The sequence below is a fragment of the Cibotium barometz genome, chromosome 16 (genome assembly GCF_041138505.1).
Source record: "Cibotium barometz isolate CiBa-2024 chromosome 16, ASM4113850v1, whole genome shotgun sequence".
In the NCBI taxonomy this organism is placed as follows: Eukaryota; Viridiplantae; Streptophyta; class Polypodiopsida; order Cyatheales; family Cibotiaceae; genus Cibotium; species Cibotium barometz.
The window spans coordinates 51,417,966-51,435,774 of record NC_141061.1 but is presented as its reverse complement, the minus strand read 5'-3'; the positions used below and the strand labels follow the sequence as shown (position 1 = coordinate 51,435,774).

The 17,809-nt window shown below is 41.5% G+C and overlaps 1 protein-coding gene across 3 annotated transcripts in view; it reads left to right on the top strand.

The window, feature by feature from the left end:
* Positions 1-4,463: 4,463 nt before the first annotated feature.
* Positions 4,464-17,809, top strand: part of G2484-1 (protein) — a 68,547-nt gene continuing 55,201 nt past the window's right edge. For 2 of the 3 annotated variants that reach the window (XM_086810692.1, XM_086810690.1), the window contains exon 1: positions 4,464-5,020. The gene's annotated coding sequence lies outside the window, so the exon portion shown is untranslated. Of the gene's footprint in view, positions 5,584-17,809 lie in introns of all 3 variants that reach the window. The other variant, XM_086810691.1, reaches the window with a different exon arrangement.

Below are 17,809 nucleotides of genomic sequence, written 5' to 3'. Positions count from 1 at the left end.
GGACTATTCCTAGTTCTTCAAAATGATTAGATAAACCATAAAATCACCTCACAAGAAAGAAATGTGATAGCTTAGTTGACATGAAAAACCAAAGGAAACTCAAGACCGTGAGTATCTCAAACTTTTCATGCCAAAAAGGTGCTCCAAAAGTAATAAAAATCATACCTAGCCTTTCTAACAAATCACTTGAACCACAAGATAACCTCAAAAGAAGAAAAATCAAAAGTGGTCTTCACAATGATGAGGTACTTCTGAAAATCAACTCAAAAACATGAAATTTAAAAGTTTTTTAAAATGTGAAAAACCATTAGATGTTCATGACCGTGAATATCTCAAGTTTTTCATGCCTAAAAAAGTGCTTCAATTCTATCAATTGAGGTGATCACACGCTTTCACAAGGCTTAAAGAAAGCCTACATCTAGTCAAAATTATAAATCAAAAAACTTTTTTCGACATGAATATCTCAAGATATTATGCCCTAAAAAACTACTTTAGTTTTTCACATAAGAAAAAATGTTTAAGAATGGCACTTTTCACGTTGATCACATCTTCCTTTGCATAAGTGAACCATTCTAGCATAGTTGTGCCTTAAGATGATGATATTTTTCAGACATAAAAAACTAGTCTGGTTTTTAATACCAAAAGGAACCCTTCTAGATCATTACACATGCTTGAAGATTATTTGATTAGACTACAAGACCCAAAAAAAAAAGGAGAAAGAAAGAAAAGAAAAGGGAAAAAAGAGACAAAAACTATTTGAGATGAGCCATGCTTCACTCATATCTCCAGGGCACACACTCAAGCTCATTTCATAAGTTACAAGGGGCTGCAATACTTGGATGCAAGGTCAAGTATTATCACATCAATAGTCAATCACATCAATCATGGGGGTAAGCTCATTGTTTTTACCATTCTTCCTTCAATTGGCTTATTACTATAGCAACTGCTCAGTGAGTAAACATAATGCTCGCTCCACTAGTAGAAAATGCAATTTGTATATGCCATAGCCTCGTCATCGACATTCTTCTAGATACATCTCTGAATGGGGGGACCATAGTGGCAAAAGCTTGGTCCATGGTGTGACCCGTCACCTACATTTCCCTTTAAGGTGCCAGACATTAGGTTTTCCTTTGTGGTAGCCATTCAAACCTTGCCAGCAACCACTTCATCAATAATCTCTTCGCCAAATAAATCCACTTCTCTTAAGAAGGCAAAGAAATATGTAATTAACCTCATGTTCGAAACATGGCCAACAAGTCCAAGAGGGAGTAAGTGAGAGTGAAAGGAGAGGTGGAGAGATCAAGCCATGGTGTGTGGAAGCATATATATATATATATATATATATATATATATATATATATATATAGAGAGAGAGAGAGAGAGAGAGAGAGAGAGAGAGAGAGAGAGAGAGAGAGAGAGGGATGCAATAGACACAAGGAAGCAAGATTTCAAGAACTCAAGAAGTGATACTCATTATTTTGGCTAGAATGAAATACAACCCAAGACCTTCCTTTTATATGCACTAGGGTGATCTTATCTTTAATCTCTTAATAAGACGTGGTTCACACCTAATGTGCTCACACCAAGGCTTAATAACCTTTCACACCGCTAAGACTCCAGTTATTCCAACACCCCCCTTGGAGCGAAGGTGGTGAGACCCAAACACAAAAGAAGCAAACCAACCTCTAACTTCATCACATCATTGTAGAGAGGTGAACTAGCCATGCTATTCCCTCGATCAATTTATGATTAAAGCTGAGATTATTGCTCAGTCTCACCACTCCTTGGCTCCTAATTGGGAGAAGAATACTCAAAAACATCCAAATATATCACATTTTGACGGGCAGAGAACCCTTGACTCATACATAAATAAGATCTAGAAGTTAAGGAAGAACCCCCCTCAATTCCGGTGAAGATCCGTTTGCAACATCGTTTCCAATGGATGCTTAGGTCATCCTTTTAGGGTCATGGGCCAGGGCAAAGCTCCTCTCTCTAATATTCTTCTCTAATTCATGCTAGTGTGTATGTGCGTAGTGTGAGATGAGAGGAGGGACGGTGTGACAACGCTCATGGTGGGAAATGGTGATAGAAACTGCTACCCAAGGAGAACTTGAGGGTTACAAGCTCGTACAAGCTCGGCCATTGGAAAGATCCCCACACAATAGTTGTAGCTTGCTAATGTAATCTCTTGTGAATGTGTTTTTAGGAGAGGCCGAAGCGAGCAATAACACACACCCGAGTTAGCCAAGAACCACTTCTATTATGCATAAGAATTTGTGTCTATATAAAGTGAAATTCACTTATATACCTCGCCATTGAATTCACATTTGGCTGGCCATCACTGAAAATTCTAAAACCAAGACATGGGCTTCATCACACTACATTATTATATGGGAAATTAGGAATTGCTGCACTTGGCTAAGAAGACGTTTTTGATATATCAATAAAATATATTAAATAACACATTTATACAAAATGCAATTATCAATATATGTTAATTGAAAAAGGTATTAACACCAAGCCACAACGTTCAAGGCAAAGTAAGGGAAATTGATATATGAAAATTTGACAATCACAAGCTTTATCATAAAGCACATTATCCATCCACATCTTCATTAAGGTATTTGAGTCTTTGAAATGGGTAAAGCCATAATTACACCTATAAAAAACAGTTACACACTACATGGACCATTACAAGTTACACACTACATGGACCATTGCAAGTTACATAAGCACATGTAGCAACATGGCCATTAGCATTATCATTATCCCTTTTTATATTCTTTTTGCATAAGATGTTTGGCTCTCTCTCTCTCTCTCTCTCTCTAATTATTAATATTTATATTTTATGTGTGGTACAAAAATATTTTTCTAAAGTAATGTTGGCACACTACTACTTCCACACACAAACAATCTAATGGGCTTAGTTTAACCCAATGTTTAAAGCTCTTTAGCTATGCCAATGGCTAAAAAGGTCCAATTTCTCTTGAAGCTTCTAGCTCTTGCTTATGGAGCCAAAGTTTACATGCTTCTCCTAGGATTTACATTTTCTTGGACATGTTGCACAATGAAGTAGTGGGGAGGATTAAAGCCACCACAAAGAGCATCATTAAAAAGTGGCATTGACTACAAAGAAGGAAGGAACATGCAAGATGATCAAATTGGTGCTTTGTGAAGATTCACGTGATAAAATAAAAACATCACCCACAATGTGACATTAAAATAGTAGAGCCCATTTAGGATTAGAGCATATGATAATTGACCTTCTTCTCATAAAATTGTATAAAGTGTTTGTGTTGATCCATGCATTTGAACCCTCATCTTGGTCTAATTCATGAGTCTAGGCTCCATCTTATTGGGATAAGAAGATGTGTTCATTGGGCTATGGACTTCCACATGCTTCAAAAGTTGAAGGAAACTATATGATCATTCAAAGCTTCAAAGTAGCATGGTTATTGGGTGAGCTCCTAGCTTTTCTTTAGTGGGCAAAAGGTGTCTTTTTCTTTATGGGATGGTTGGTACATACACTTCTCTTTTGAACTTACCATTATTATGGATATAGACATTTACATCAAAATAGTCATCAACATTGATGCCAATAACATAAGCCTTGACACTAATGTCAATACTAAGGTTAATCAATAATGACATCATTGTTATAGTTCTAAGCATAACAACTCTAATTTTATTAACAAGTAGACACCTCTTATACCTAGCATTTAGACACTATGCCATGTTAACACTTAATTTCAATACTAAGGTTAATCAATAATGACATCATTGTTATAGTTCTAAGCATAACAACTCTAATTTTATTAACAAGTAGACACCTCTTATACCTAGCATTTAGACACTATGCCATGTTAACACTTAATTTCAACATAAACTTTGACATTATTGTCTTAGGAAACAAACATCAACAATAAAACCATTATTAACATCAATGCAACATGAGTATCAACGATATGACAACTTGCAATTTGGATGGTGAAAGATAGGGGTAGAGCTCAAAAAAGTCTTTTTCTACCCACCAAACAAAACAAAGGCAATGGTTAGAGGGTAATTAGGTTTCATTACCAAATCCATGCCCCAATCCAATATAATAACTTTTCTAGATAAACTTTTATCCCTTTAAATAAAGGCAAGGCCAATTTTCAACCCATATTTCTCAAATGTGATCGGGAAAAAATAACACTTAGGTGGCTTCAGCCTCGCCAAAACTCTCGCCTCAATAGGCGGCCCTCCTCACAGATGAAGTTGTAGTTGTACGATATGTCATCACATTTTATGATTGAAGGCCTTGTTAGAATTCAATGTTCATGTGTTACTTAACCTTTATGAGACTAATATAAACTAGAACGATAATTAGTCATCATTTAATGTTGAATCAGGAACTAACAATATTTACTTCTCAAAGGTCAAGTGGGGTACTTCATGCAGGTCATATATATATATTATAACTTAAAAGATCATAAGCAATGTGAGGTAATTTTATATTGGCGTGTCCAAAAGGCTTGGTTTGAAAACAGGGGTTTCGACCACGCTATGGCTCCACCCCCCCCAACCTGTGCGCACTCGAGCCCTCTCTTTTGCTGCCAAACATGAACTCTTCTCTGCTGAAGTAGAGTTGCTTTGTCTCCTACCTCTGCTCTGCTGCCTGTCGAACCCCGATTTTGCCGTAATTTTGACCTGATTTGCCCTAATTTTACCTTTATTGTTCCTTAGTCTTGACCTAATTCTGGGCAGAGCCTGCGCATTTCCGGCCAGTGAGCGTTTTCCTGCATACAACCGGATCTTGCGAAATTGCGCCCGTATTCTCTACATTTTGACGTTCTTTTTCAGCGAGAATTGGAAGGGAAATCAGGGCTCCTTTCCGATGGCGAGGGCATGGCTAGGGCTTTCTGCAGCAGATTTTCGGTTACAGAGTTCTTCGTTCTCACTCTTGGAAAATCGACTGTGCTGCAGCTACTTCGAGGTCAACACTCTTGAAAGAGAAGGGGATTGAAGGCGACCAAAACAGGTAGATTAAGCTGCTTTCTCTTAGCAATTTTGTCACATGATGCATGTGTTGTGATGATGTTGATAATGGGTATGTGATGATGATGACGACAGCGAGCAGCTCCTGTACCTTCTTTTATTCGAGGTTGCAATTTGTTGAATTTTTTAACGTAAATTTTCCTATGTCATTGATTAGGAAGAAATTTCAAATCAAACATGACTAATTGCCTTTTCTTTAAATTACTAGAACCGTTAACTTTAATAATAACAGTTGCCTTTACTGATGAGAAATCTCAAAATCAGTCATAAATTACGCCATTAACAAAGGAGCATCTCTATTATTATAAATAACAGTTGCCCTTGGTGAGGCAAAAACTTATAATTAGTCTATAAATTTGCCTTGAGTGAGGAAAAATCTCATAATTAGTCATAAAAATTGCATGTAACAAGGAAAAATCCCTTTATTGAGTATGGCAGCATAGTTGTACTGATGGCTTATTGCACATTTTCTTCTGAGTTTTGCAACTGCCCTTTACATCGGAATCACCATCGATTTATAACAATCCTATGATCAGCATCCTTGAGGTATGCTTGCTTTTTTGCTAAAATAAGATCGTTTGACTCATGTTGTTCTACATGGAACTTTTTGGTTGTGTCTGTTGCTTTTGTTGTTGGAAAGATGATGCATTTGAAATTTTGTTTTTTATGTGCTTTTTTTTTGGATTGTGGTGCTTTATCTTGATAATAATCCAGAGTGTGGGCAGGTTTTCCATATTGAGCACGTTTCTATAATTACGTGGTGTTGTCTGAGTGTGTACAATACATGCTGACTGAAAGTCTGCGCCTTTGCTGTTTACAGTCGGCACCCAGGCTATTGCCTTGGCGTATGAGGCTGGACATTGGTTCTTTCCCTGCTGCAGTTCTTGACCATAAGTGCTGGGCAGGCAGCGCTGAAAGTAATGGGTGGTGGAAACTTACTCCCAGGAAAGTCAAGATGATGGTGTGTTTTGCATGTTCTGTTGGCGGTCGGTCGGTCGGTTGGGCTTCAGCGTGCTTTTTTTGGATTGTGGTGCTTTATCTTGATAATAATCCAGAGTGTGGGCAGGTTTTCCATATTGAGCACGTTTCTATAATTAGGTGGTGTTGTCTGAGTGTGTACAATACATGCTGACTGAAAGTCTGCGCCTTTGCTGTTTACAGTCGGCACCCAGGCTATTGCCTTGGCGTATGAGGCTGGACATTGGTTCTTTCCCTGCTGCAGTTCTTGACCATAAGTGCTGGGCAGGCAGCGCTGAAAGTAATGGGTGGTGGAAACTTAAAAATCTATAGGGAATAGCTGAAATCATAATGACTAAAAAATCTATCATTAACTGGTATGAAACATTGTTGCTTGAGCGAGGTGTACAGATTGGTCGTATGACCATGTTTTTTACAATGCCTCTTGGAAAGGTGGGTTCCCACAAAGAACTTGCAAAATTGTTTTACATCTTACTCAGTTGATGTAATATGTTAACACGTTGGTTTGATATTACCAACTAGTTTGGTTGGTGACTGCTAGAGGTATTTCTTGGTATACGTGTTTTTGGTCTTTGAATACATGGTTATGAGAGTGTTCCCGAATGCGGATTCAAATATTTTGATGCCCATAAGTTTAGTTAATCAAGGTTGGATCTGGGACATAGCTTGGTTGGAAGAATATTTTCCGATTGCAAAACTATGTTTGGACTTCAACCATGAGTTTTTAAGACCAGGGGTTGGTAAGCTGTAACTTCCGGAGGGCCTAGGGGGTTTCACAAAATACTTGACCATTAATGCCATTAAACACTTATACCATCCACAAAATTGTAAAAGAGATGTGCATAGCTGACACCACATAGAGGCCGGAATGGGTTGGTCTCTCCCTTGGAGTATTTTATTACCCAAAGGTACAAGCTTTGAGGGCCTTACTCTCCTCACAGGAGATGCCAGATTATCCATATACAAATGCCTTAACACAGCCCAACAAGAGGCAACCATAAAATTCAGCCGGTACAGCAAGTACATGGGCTGGTACAGTAGATACAACCCTCCATTCAGGTGGTACAACAAGTACATGGTACAACGATACAACTCTCCATTCAACTAGCACATCACTTAATGCAACCGGTATAGCACATAAATCAGCCGGTACAGCCATCAAGAGGCTATAGAAATAGGGAAACCTTCACTTGAGGGTAGCTACCCTCAAGTGGAGTGTACGAACTCTCCATAAAGTATTGTAGATAAGAATGCGAGCAACCATCATGGTAGAGGCTAGTTTGCAGTAAGAGAGCCTCTCTAAATGACGAGAGAGGGTGATTTGGGGCTCCCATGAGTAAAAAATGGAAGTGAAGGCTATAATGACAAGTGGAGAGCTAAGGTGACAAGTGTGAGGCCACTTGTCTCACTTTGATCGATTGTCTTGCCACATGTCTAACAATTTGAGAGATGGTTTCCCCCATAAACTTCATCTCTAAAAATACGGGATGTGTCACCATTTGTCCACCCAAATGGTCCACCCTTGCTTTCTCACTATGTGTATGCATTGGACTGGCATCCATGACGTTGGTTTATGCTTATGCGTGGGATTGACGCTTGTCATGTGATACTATGGACATGATCTTCCGCTGGGACTTGATGTGTTTATGCTCGAAATGTTATGGTTGGGATTAGATGTTTTGTTGGGACTTGTGCCTGTGTGTACATGCTCGGAATATGTGGTGGACTTGGCTTTCCGTTGGGACTTATTTGTGTCTGTGTACATGTTCGGAAACGCTTGGAGGATTGGTGTTCCTCTGGGCTTGGTGCCTTGTATACTTGCTTGGAAACGTCTCTTTGGTATAGTCTCACAAACGGGGATTGTCCATACCAGTGGTGTTGAGACATCAAGCTCAACATGAGCTGACACTCACGAGGGGCTTGCATGATCGTTTGACATTTACATCACTGGTGGGTTTGGTAGTTGGCACCGATATATCTTTGTCAGAGAGTCTACAGCTGGACTACACTGACTAGTTCACACCTAGTCACTCCACTTAGCGTGTTCACATTATGGACCGCTTGTATATACTCTATTATGTGTGTTAGTCACTCTATCTTCTTTGTAGACCTCTTTTGTTGTTTAAAGAAGAAGAATTATTTTCAGCCTCTCACCTTGTGTGTTCTCTTCTAGGGTCTGTGTGAGTGTGTGTGTGCTTGCAAGAGCTTAAGCTCTCTTCTCCCCTGCATCTTTTCATGGTATCAGAGTTTGGTTCATGCTAAGGGCTGAGCAGTAAGCAAGAGAAGCACAGAAAGCGGTACGAGGGTAAGAGCTTCATTTACTCTTCCCCCTTTGTGTTGGCTACTACACCCTTGTTGAGAGCTCTTCGGGAGGCATCGGCAAACGAACTCCGATTGAGGAGCTTTCTTTGCTGAAGCAGAGCTACAGGGCAACTAAGTAGTCTATTGGACATAATTTTTCGAGCCAAAAATGCGTTTCGGGCGCGTCTGGACTCCCATTTTTCAGTTTGCAAGCGTTCACGGGCACTACGGGTAAGTTTCGATTCTCTGCAGAACTTTATTTTTGGAATTGCAAGAAGGACGATTGGTTGTGCAGACACTGTGTGTATTGCAAAGAGGTTTTAAAGTTGCCATTGGGTGTATGTATGTAAATTGAGGTCACTGGTTGTGATAGTTTGGATGCAGTATAGTACCGCTGGAGAGAATATAACAGTTTGTGCATGTCAAACAAGAGTGCTGTTTTTGATAAATTTGTGTTGCAGACAAGATGTCGAATGATGGAATAAACCAGATTATTGCAGAAAAGCTTGACAAGAATAACTTCCATACTTGGAGGTTTAGATTGACGAATTTCTTGATGGGAAAAGGTTACTGGGACCACATTAAAGGTGAACATGAGGAGGTACCAGAGATCCGGAGATTAATCTAACTGCTGTAGATGCAAAAGAATTTAAGGATTGGAATCAAAGAGCAAGGAAAGTCATGTATTGGCTTTCTATTAGTATACAAGACACCATGATTGGGCATATATAAGATGCCAAGTCACCTAAGGAGACATGGACACCTTGGTGAAGTTGTATGAAACCAACACCAAGGCACAAAAGATTTAGTTGAAGAATGAGCTTCATACTGTGGAAAAGAAAAATATGTCTGTGAATGATTATGCCTTAAAGATCAAGGGCATTGTGAAATCCCTTACATCAATTGGTGTTTCTATTGATGATGATGATAAGGTAGAAGTGTGTCTACGTGGTCTCGGGCCACAATACAAGGCGTTTAAGACGTCTATTCAAACTCGGGAGAACATTCCTAACTTCATAGATTTGGTATCAATGCTGATCATTGAAGAGAAGAATTTGGGTGAAGCTCAACAGGCTTCACAAAACAAAAATAGTTCAGAGCAACAGTCCTTCTACACAAGTTCAGGTAGAGGAAGAGGTAGAGGTCGTGGACGTGGCCAAGGTGGTGGCCGAACAGGTAATCAGAATTATGGTCAGCAGCAGCAACAGTCCCAGGATTCACAACAACACACAGGTGGAAGAGGCTAGTTTAGAGGCAGGGGGAGTTAAAGAGGTCGTGGTAATTGGCAGAGAGAGCATAATGATACACCAAGCTATTTTTACTGTGGTAAGCCTGGATATGTGTAGAAGCAGAGTGACATGCGAAATGGAAAAGTGCAGCAAAACAACTATGCATACTCTAGCAGAAATAATGATGAGCGATAATGAGAGGTTATTTGTTATGCAACATGTAGTTAATGCTGTGTCTGGAAATGATGTAGCAGCTGTTAGCACATTCATCCCTAGTTTCTGTCCATTTTTGGTGTCCTTTTGGTCCCTTTTGCATGGCCCTTGATTGTGGGCTGGCCACCCCTTTTTTTTCATATTTTTTTGGGATTTTTCTCAGCCCGTATGGTATTTTCCCAGTCGACCGACTTATTCAGCTCTAGTCGGCCAGCTCTCCCTACCTATAAATAGGTGGGACTGGCCTCTCACTTTTGTATCTTGTCTTGTACATCTTTTGCTCCCTCACTTATGAGACTACTTGTGTCTCTTGCTTGGGACTGTTTTGCTTCAGTATATTCAGCATAGTTGCTCCATATCTCTCTCTCTCTTGCACTCTCTATTCAGCACACTCTAGTGCCCTTTTGCTTCCGCTCTGTGCACTCTTTCATGGTATCATCGCTCCTGGTTTAGCAATTCCATCTACTGCCCCAGATTTAGTCTTATTTCCAGCCCCTTATCCTCTGCGTTTTTCACAAATTTGCAGCCTTCTTCTTGCTGCGTTTTGTGGATAGCTTCTATTGGTTGGATCTCCTTCAGTTTGGCTTCATCGCTTGCAGCCAGAAAGTAACTTTTCATCAGCGTTTCATTCCTACTTGGAGTTTGGATCTAGGCGGCCTGTTTTTTTAGGACAGCAGTCCCTCTTTGGCTGCGTTTTCCTCTCTGTTGGACATTCCCTTTTGCAGAGGGGGTTTGTGGTGGTGGTGTTTTGGGCTTTGGTGGCACCCTTGGTACCTGTGGAGGACACTTCTTCTTCAGAGATTGTGCGTTTTTTTTGAGGAGAGCCCAAGCTATAATCCTTGTTGATGCCTTTCCCTCTTGCACCCTCTTACAGCATGTTTCCAGGCCCTGTGTGGTTGCCTTTCCTCTCTATATCAAATCTGCATTTTTTGCTTCCCTCTTCTGGTGGCCTCAAGTTGGAGGTACAGTCGACAAAAGCTTCTGCGTTTTTTGCTACAGGAGGATTTTCGGATGTTGTCCAGCCTCTTAGGGCTGCGTTTTGGTGGGAGGAAGGGACCTATATCAACGTTTTTTGAATTGGATAGTTTTTGTAACTCGGGGGGGCTAGGGCCTTTGACACACTTGTCGATTTCATCAAAGCATATTAAAACATTTAAACATGGCCACAGCCTTAACACATACCTATCATCACTTTGCATAAAACATAAAACTGGACAAAATATCCACAAATGTTGAAAATGAAGCTTGCCCGTGTGACACCGCATAGAGGCCGGAATGGGCCAACCCCCCCCCCCCTTGGAGTATTTTATTACCCAAGGAGAATAATATCATGTACAAGCTTTGAGGGCCTTACTCTCCCCACAGGAGATGCCGGACTATCCATATACAAATGCCATAACACAGCCCAACACGAGGCTACCAAGCCGGAACACAGACTGTGGAAATGCTGAGCCAACAATATAATCCATATACCTCCGTGTGGGTAATGATTCTTCCCCAAAAACCACGGGTCTTCATGCAATAGAGGTTCAGTATTTCTTCGCGATGGACGCCTCCAAAACAGTCCCCAACAGCCGGTATTCTTCATGGGCAGCCTTCAAGAGAGAGAGAAAGAGAGTAGCCATCATTAGGGCAGCCTGTAACGGTGGTAGAGGCTAGTGTGGAGCAAGAGAGCGTCTCTTAATGAAGAGAGAGCGCTCCAATTTATAGATGTGGGCCTCCCATGAGCTAAAATGGCAAGAGAAGGCTACAATGATAAGTGGAGAGCCACACAATAGTTCAAGTGTTAAGTGTGAGGCCACTTGTCTCACTTTGATCCACTTTCTGACAAGTGTTAGGCCACTTGTCTCACTTTGGTCCACTTTCTTGCCACATGTCCCAATCTAAGATATGGGTCCTTCCATAAACTTTATCTCTAAAAATATCCCAAGTGGTAGACATTCTGTCATAGGCACTTTGCCAACTCTTGGTATCTGCTCAATTCTAGATGTAATGACACAAATAGAATTTCCATCGGAGTTGGGCCAAAAATAGCAACTCTCCTAAATTTTAGGGGTGTGGTCCTTTGTATTCTAGGATAATCCTCCATTTCCAAAGCTTGTACTTTCCAAATATTTACACATCCTGGAGTCCACCAGACCTCTTTCATACTGGGAAATGTCCAGGCTGGTGACATCCTTCCCAGCTTCTTAGAAGTTGTCCGCAACTTTAAGCTTGAAGCCATATATCGAAGATATAATCATGTCCCATGAAGTGGGCGAGATGAGACAGTCTCAAAAATCCAATATAACTGAAGAATCCATGTCCCAAAGAAATGGGTGAGACTAAATAAAGTCTCTATAATAGCAAATATTAAAATCATGTCCCAAAATAAATGGTCGAGAATTCCGTGGAAGATATGCTAGACACAGGCACAAGAGCCAATTGTGTCTCAATCACCAATATCAATGAGATAATCATATGCCAATGAAAATCACCAACCAGGTGCTAAGACACTTAAATAAGTGCCATGCACAAGAAACTAGTGCCTTGCACAGAAACATGTGCTATGCACACAAACTGGTGCCATTCAAGAGCACAAACCATGGTGACAGAAAAGTTGGTTCTCCATAGTTTTGGCAATCCGTTCTCCCAATCCCAACAGTTCCCATGTTCTCCCATACAATCCCAACTCTGATCAACAAGCATGGTGTGGAAACAATGAAACACTCACTCCACAATCGCAACACGAATGCACGTGTATGGTGGAGTGTTCATTGAATTGCCCTCTCACAATTCCAACATGAATCCACATGCATGGTGAGATGAACAATGAACCTCTCCTCTTGGCCTCTGTATGGGGAGAGAGTGATTCTAATATGGCTTAAAAATAAATAAATCCATGTCCCAAATAAATGGACGAGACAAAACAGTCCCATAAGTCCAGATATCATAATCATGTCCCAAGTAAATGGGCAAGACAAATCAGTCCCATATATGATAATCCATGTCCCAAGTAAATGGCCGAGACAAAATAAGTCTCCTGCCAACAAGCCATCGGTCCACATGACACTTGGCATAGACTTGAGACCCGTGCCAACCAGGCGTCATGTCCACTTCACCACTTGCACTCCGTGTTGGTACTCTGACCACACACCTTGGATGTGAGGTGGGCTCAAGTAACAAGATAAAACAATCACTCGCAGGCATAGATAGCCTGGTGTTCCATAAGCATTTATGCTACACATAGTTTATAGGCATTTCGGCCACCAACTCACACTACCCTCTCAAGTGCCCATGTTCCCTTCCATTTGCTCTCTATTGTTCCACCCATATATGGTAGAAACAATCTTCAAGAGAGCACGTAGGACAAGAGAACACTACACACAGTATGTTGTGCTTGAGACTACCCTCCGAAGTGCCTATGTTCCCTTCCATCTGCTCTCTATTGTTCCACCCACACATGGTAGAAACAATCTTCAAGAGAGCACGTAGGACAAGAGAACACTACGCAAGGTATGCGAACCATGAGTTCCATAAGTCGAATGCATCCCAAATAAAGGGAGCCATAAAGAATAATCCATAAACCTGAGGATAGATCTAAATCCCTAGAAAAGAAGTCCAGGAATCCATAGACCTGTATACCATAATCGTTGTATACCATAACTCTTATGACATACTCTGTGCTAACCACACACCTTGGAGTAGAGGTGGACTTTATCCATAAAAGCATCATATCATGAGATATGCAAAGATTTCTTCTCTATAAACTCGGACAAATTCGTCCATAGAAATTGCTTGTGAAGCCCAATATCTATATAAATCTCGTCCAAGAAAGAATTCTCCATAGATATAATCCATGCCAATAAAGGGAGCCATAAACAATGTTTCCTTGAAACCATCTCAAGGCAAACAACACCACCTTTCTCCTTGCATGGCTATACAAGGGTTAGTGAACATCAAAAACACTCCATAGTAAATAGCCAAAGTACCAACTTTGCAAACTCAAAGTATACTTAGCTTTTCTTTGCCAGGTTGGTCATGAAGCCAAAAGAAATATCTCCTCACCATATCCTTAAGATATCCCGAGGTATATCTTCATACAGCTTGCTTGTAAGCTTGATAATATAATCCACAATATCCATATGGAAAGAGTGCTAAACGTGTGCACATAAAGCCAACTCCACACTTCCAAGATAAAATTTTGTGAATTCATAAATCCTTAAATCAACAAGCTGTCTACTGCTCATGCTCTTGCTTCATAAGCTATGAAGCGGCTGGCCATGCTTAACAGCAATGATCGTAAGTGTGGTCCCCACTTGAGATCTTTTCTCTTCCTTATTGATAGAAGGAAGCCTCCGCTTCCAAGAAAGCCTATGCTCTGATACCAATGTAACTCAGGGGGACTCGGGCCTTTGACACACTTGTCGATTCCATCAAAGCATATTAAAACATTTAAACATGGTCACAGCCTTAACACATATTTATCATCACTTTGCATAAAACATAAAAGTTGGACAAAATATCCACAAATGCTGAAAATGAAGCTTGCCTTTGTGACACCGCATAGAGGCCGGAATGGGCCGACCCCCCCCCCCCCCCCCTTGGAGTATTTTATTACCCAAGGAGAATAATATTATGTACAAGCTTTGAGGGCCTTACCCTCCCCACAGGAGATGCAGGATTATCCATATACAAATGCCATAACACAACCCAACACGAGGCTACCAAGCCGGAACACAGGCTGTAGAAATGCTGAGCCAACAATATAATCCATATACCTCCGTATGGGTACTGATTCTTCCCCAAAAACCACGGGTCTTCATGCAATAGAGCTTCAGTATTTCTTCGCGATGGAAGCCTCCAAAACAGTCCCCAACAGCCGGTATTCTTCATGGACAACCTTCAAGAGAGAGAGAAAGAGAGTAGCCATCATTAGGGCAGCTTGTAACGGTGGTAGAGGTTAGTGTGCAGCAAGAGAGCCTCTCTTAATGAAGAGAGAGGGCTCCAATTTATAGATTTGGGCCTCCATGAGCTAAAATGGCAAGAAAAGGCTACAATGACAAGTGGAGAGCCACACAATAGCTGAAGTGACAAGTGTGAGGCCACTTGTCTCACTTTGATCCACTTTCTGACAAGTGTCAGGCCACTTGTCTCACTTTGGTCCGCTTTCTTGCCACATGTCCCAATCTAGAGATGGATCCTTCCATAAACTTTCTCTCTAAAAATATCCCAATTGGTAGCCATTCTGTCATAGGTACTTTGCCAACTCTTGGTATCGGCTCATTTCCAGATGTAATGACATGAATAGAATTTCCATCGGAGTTGGGCCAAAAATAGCAACTCTTCTAAATTTTAGGAGTGTGGTCCTTTGTATTCTAGGATAATCTCCCATTCCCAAAGCTTGTACTTTCCAAATATTTAGACATCTTGGAGTCCACCAGACCTCTTTCATACTGGGAAATGTCGAGGCTGGTGACAGTATTACCTTATGAGGTTTGGTCCTATTGATTGGATCAATGATGATAGCTTTAGATTTGGCTTCCGTACCACTTTCTTGTTATTTCCTAGATGAGGCAGACAAGTTGGATGGTGGTAACTTTTAGTCATGGAAGTTGTAGGTTACTTCTATTCTCAGGGAGTATGGCTTGATGGAGTTTCTCTCATACAAGAATCGGTGCTTGCCGGACCTTGCCTCTGCGGAGGATGTGTGTCGGTGGAGGAAGACTGACGGACAGATCTATGGCTTTCTCCTCCTGAATTGTCAAGATTCGGTTCTTCGATACTTCATCTATGCTCTTGATGATGCTTCTACTTTCTCTGTGTGGCAGTTGCTTTGTGACTTGTATGGTGATGCCAGCTGTCACGATTGTGACTAATTCTCTTAATCTCTCCTTAATTACTCCTTAATTTCTTATTAACTGAAAGGACACCTGTGAAGGGTCACACCCTTACACATGGGTCACTATCAAAGGACATGTCTATTCATTAAAACACACACCCCTAAGTCCAAAGGACATAACCATTGATTCAAGAGTCACACCCCTTCCCAGGGATGTGTCTCTTCACTTGTACCCTTTCGGCCTCTATTTAAGAAAGGCCCCATGCAAACAACTCAGTCTTTTCTTGCAGTATTTGTCTTATGTTCATTAATTAAGTCTTAATCATGTTAATAAAGCTATAAAAGCTTTACAGTGGTATCAGAGCAAACTTTTTCCACCCTGTGACATGCCCAAACCTTAACCCTAATCCTAAAATCAGTCCTTACCCTAACCCTAAAATCAGCCTACCCAAACCCTAAAATTGGGTGTAGCAAGTGTTGAATGGAAGAGCAGGAGAGAATGCCCTATCAAATTCAGCCCCCAACTCCCAATTTTTCCTGATTAAGTTTGGGCCAGCCATATGCAGGACACTCTTGAATAAAGGAGACAAAAACAAAAAAAGCCTTCAATCAGGAGGCTTACCTCTTCAAGAGCGCCGTTTGGTTGCTGATTTTTTTTTTTAATTAAAAAAAAAAAACGAGGCAATCCTACATTATTAATTACCCAAGGGTTATGACCCTTAGGCTTTAATGCCACGTCTTTAAATTTTTTTAAAAAAACCACAAACTCACCTTACGGGCCCCTACGAAATAGTGCCACCTGCTTGAGCAATTTCGGCCTGCACCCGTCGCCATCCTGCACAAGGTTCTATGCGCGCCAGCCTGCAGCCGTCCCTCTGATTCAGTATCCGTACCCCTCTTCATCGTTGGCATCCTTCTGTCTATGCTTGCGTTTGGACCAACCACTTGTAGTTGGTAGTTGGTGCTTTTTGTTGAATTTACGGCTACTATCCTTGGTGCTTCTTCTCCAACAGCAATATTTATTATGGCAACCTCCTTCAGGTGTGATTTTTCCATTTTCTTGGGCATAAAAATCTCACATAATGTGGAGTATTAACATATCAGAAACCCGCCATTTCATTCTTTTGTGGGCTCTCCACTCATCCGGAGCCAATATCACTTTTTACGGGTTCAAGAGCACCTCTCAGATCACGTGGACACACATTACCCTCTTCTCCGACGGCTTATGGTAGAGGAAACCTATGATTTCAGTTATTTACAGGATACACCCTCTCAGTCCATAGTGCCCTCTCCTACCCGTGTTTCTCCACCGGTCTCAACCCCTGTTCCAGTGAGTGTGCCCCCCTTTTTCCAGCCCACTCATTACTGTATTCAGATAGCCACACCGACTTCTCACCTCCGAGAATTCGACGTGTGGGTGATTCGTGTTCGTACTTCTGCACACGATCTGAATCATTACTGTTTTATACTCGGGCGTCATCCTTATCTGGGTGCTATCCTCCCCGAGTGTAGCATCATTTTTCATGAATATTGCACCTATTCAGAGGACGTTTATCCATCTTCATTCACGGTGTGCCCCTCTACACCAGAATATACACCCTTGACACCAGTAGCTGTCCCTACCCCTGTACTTTTTCTCCAGTAGCAGACTCTCGTCGTGCGAGCCCAGTCCCAGAGGATCGCCCTTACTATACTGGATGGTCTATAGCTGCTTCACCAGTATGTAGCCTCTCCTCTTGGGATTTCCAGATGCCGCACCCTCCAGCCGATGGTTCTTACTAGAGCCCAACGGTGTCATCAACAGCAAAACCCCCCCGAGCCTCGTGCCTCTACATCAACATTTTTTCTCATGGCAGAACCTGTTGACATACCAGCCCCTCCGGAATGGCAGCTAGCTTTGCAGCAACTTCAGCAACAGTTCCAATAGCAACTCTAGGAGTCTATGGCATCCTTGGCTTCGCAGATCTAGCAGCGCCACACGGATCGCCACTCCTACACGAGTTTCGTATCAGCAGCAGATGTTTCAGCAACAGTGCTAGCGGACGCAGACGTCATTCCTTCCGAGGTAGAAGGCGACGCAGCGCCACACGGATCGCCACTCCTACACGAGTTTCGTACCAGCAGCACATGTTTCAACAACAGTACTAGCGGACGCAGACGTCATTCCTTCCGAGGTAGAAGGCGACGACCTTAAAACTCTTTATCGTCTTTTACAAGCGAGTGAAACAAA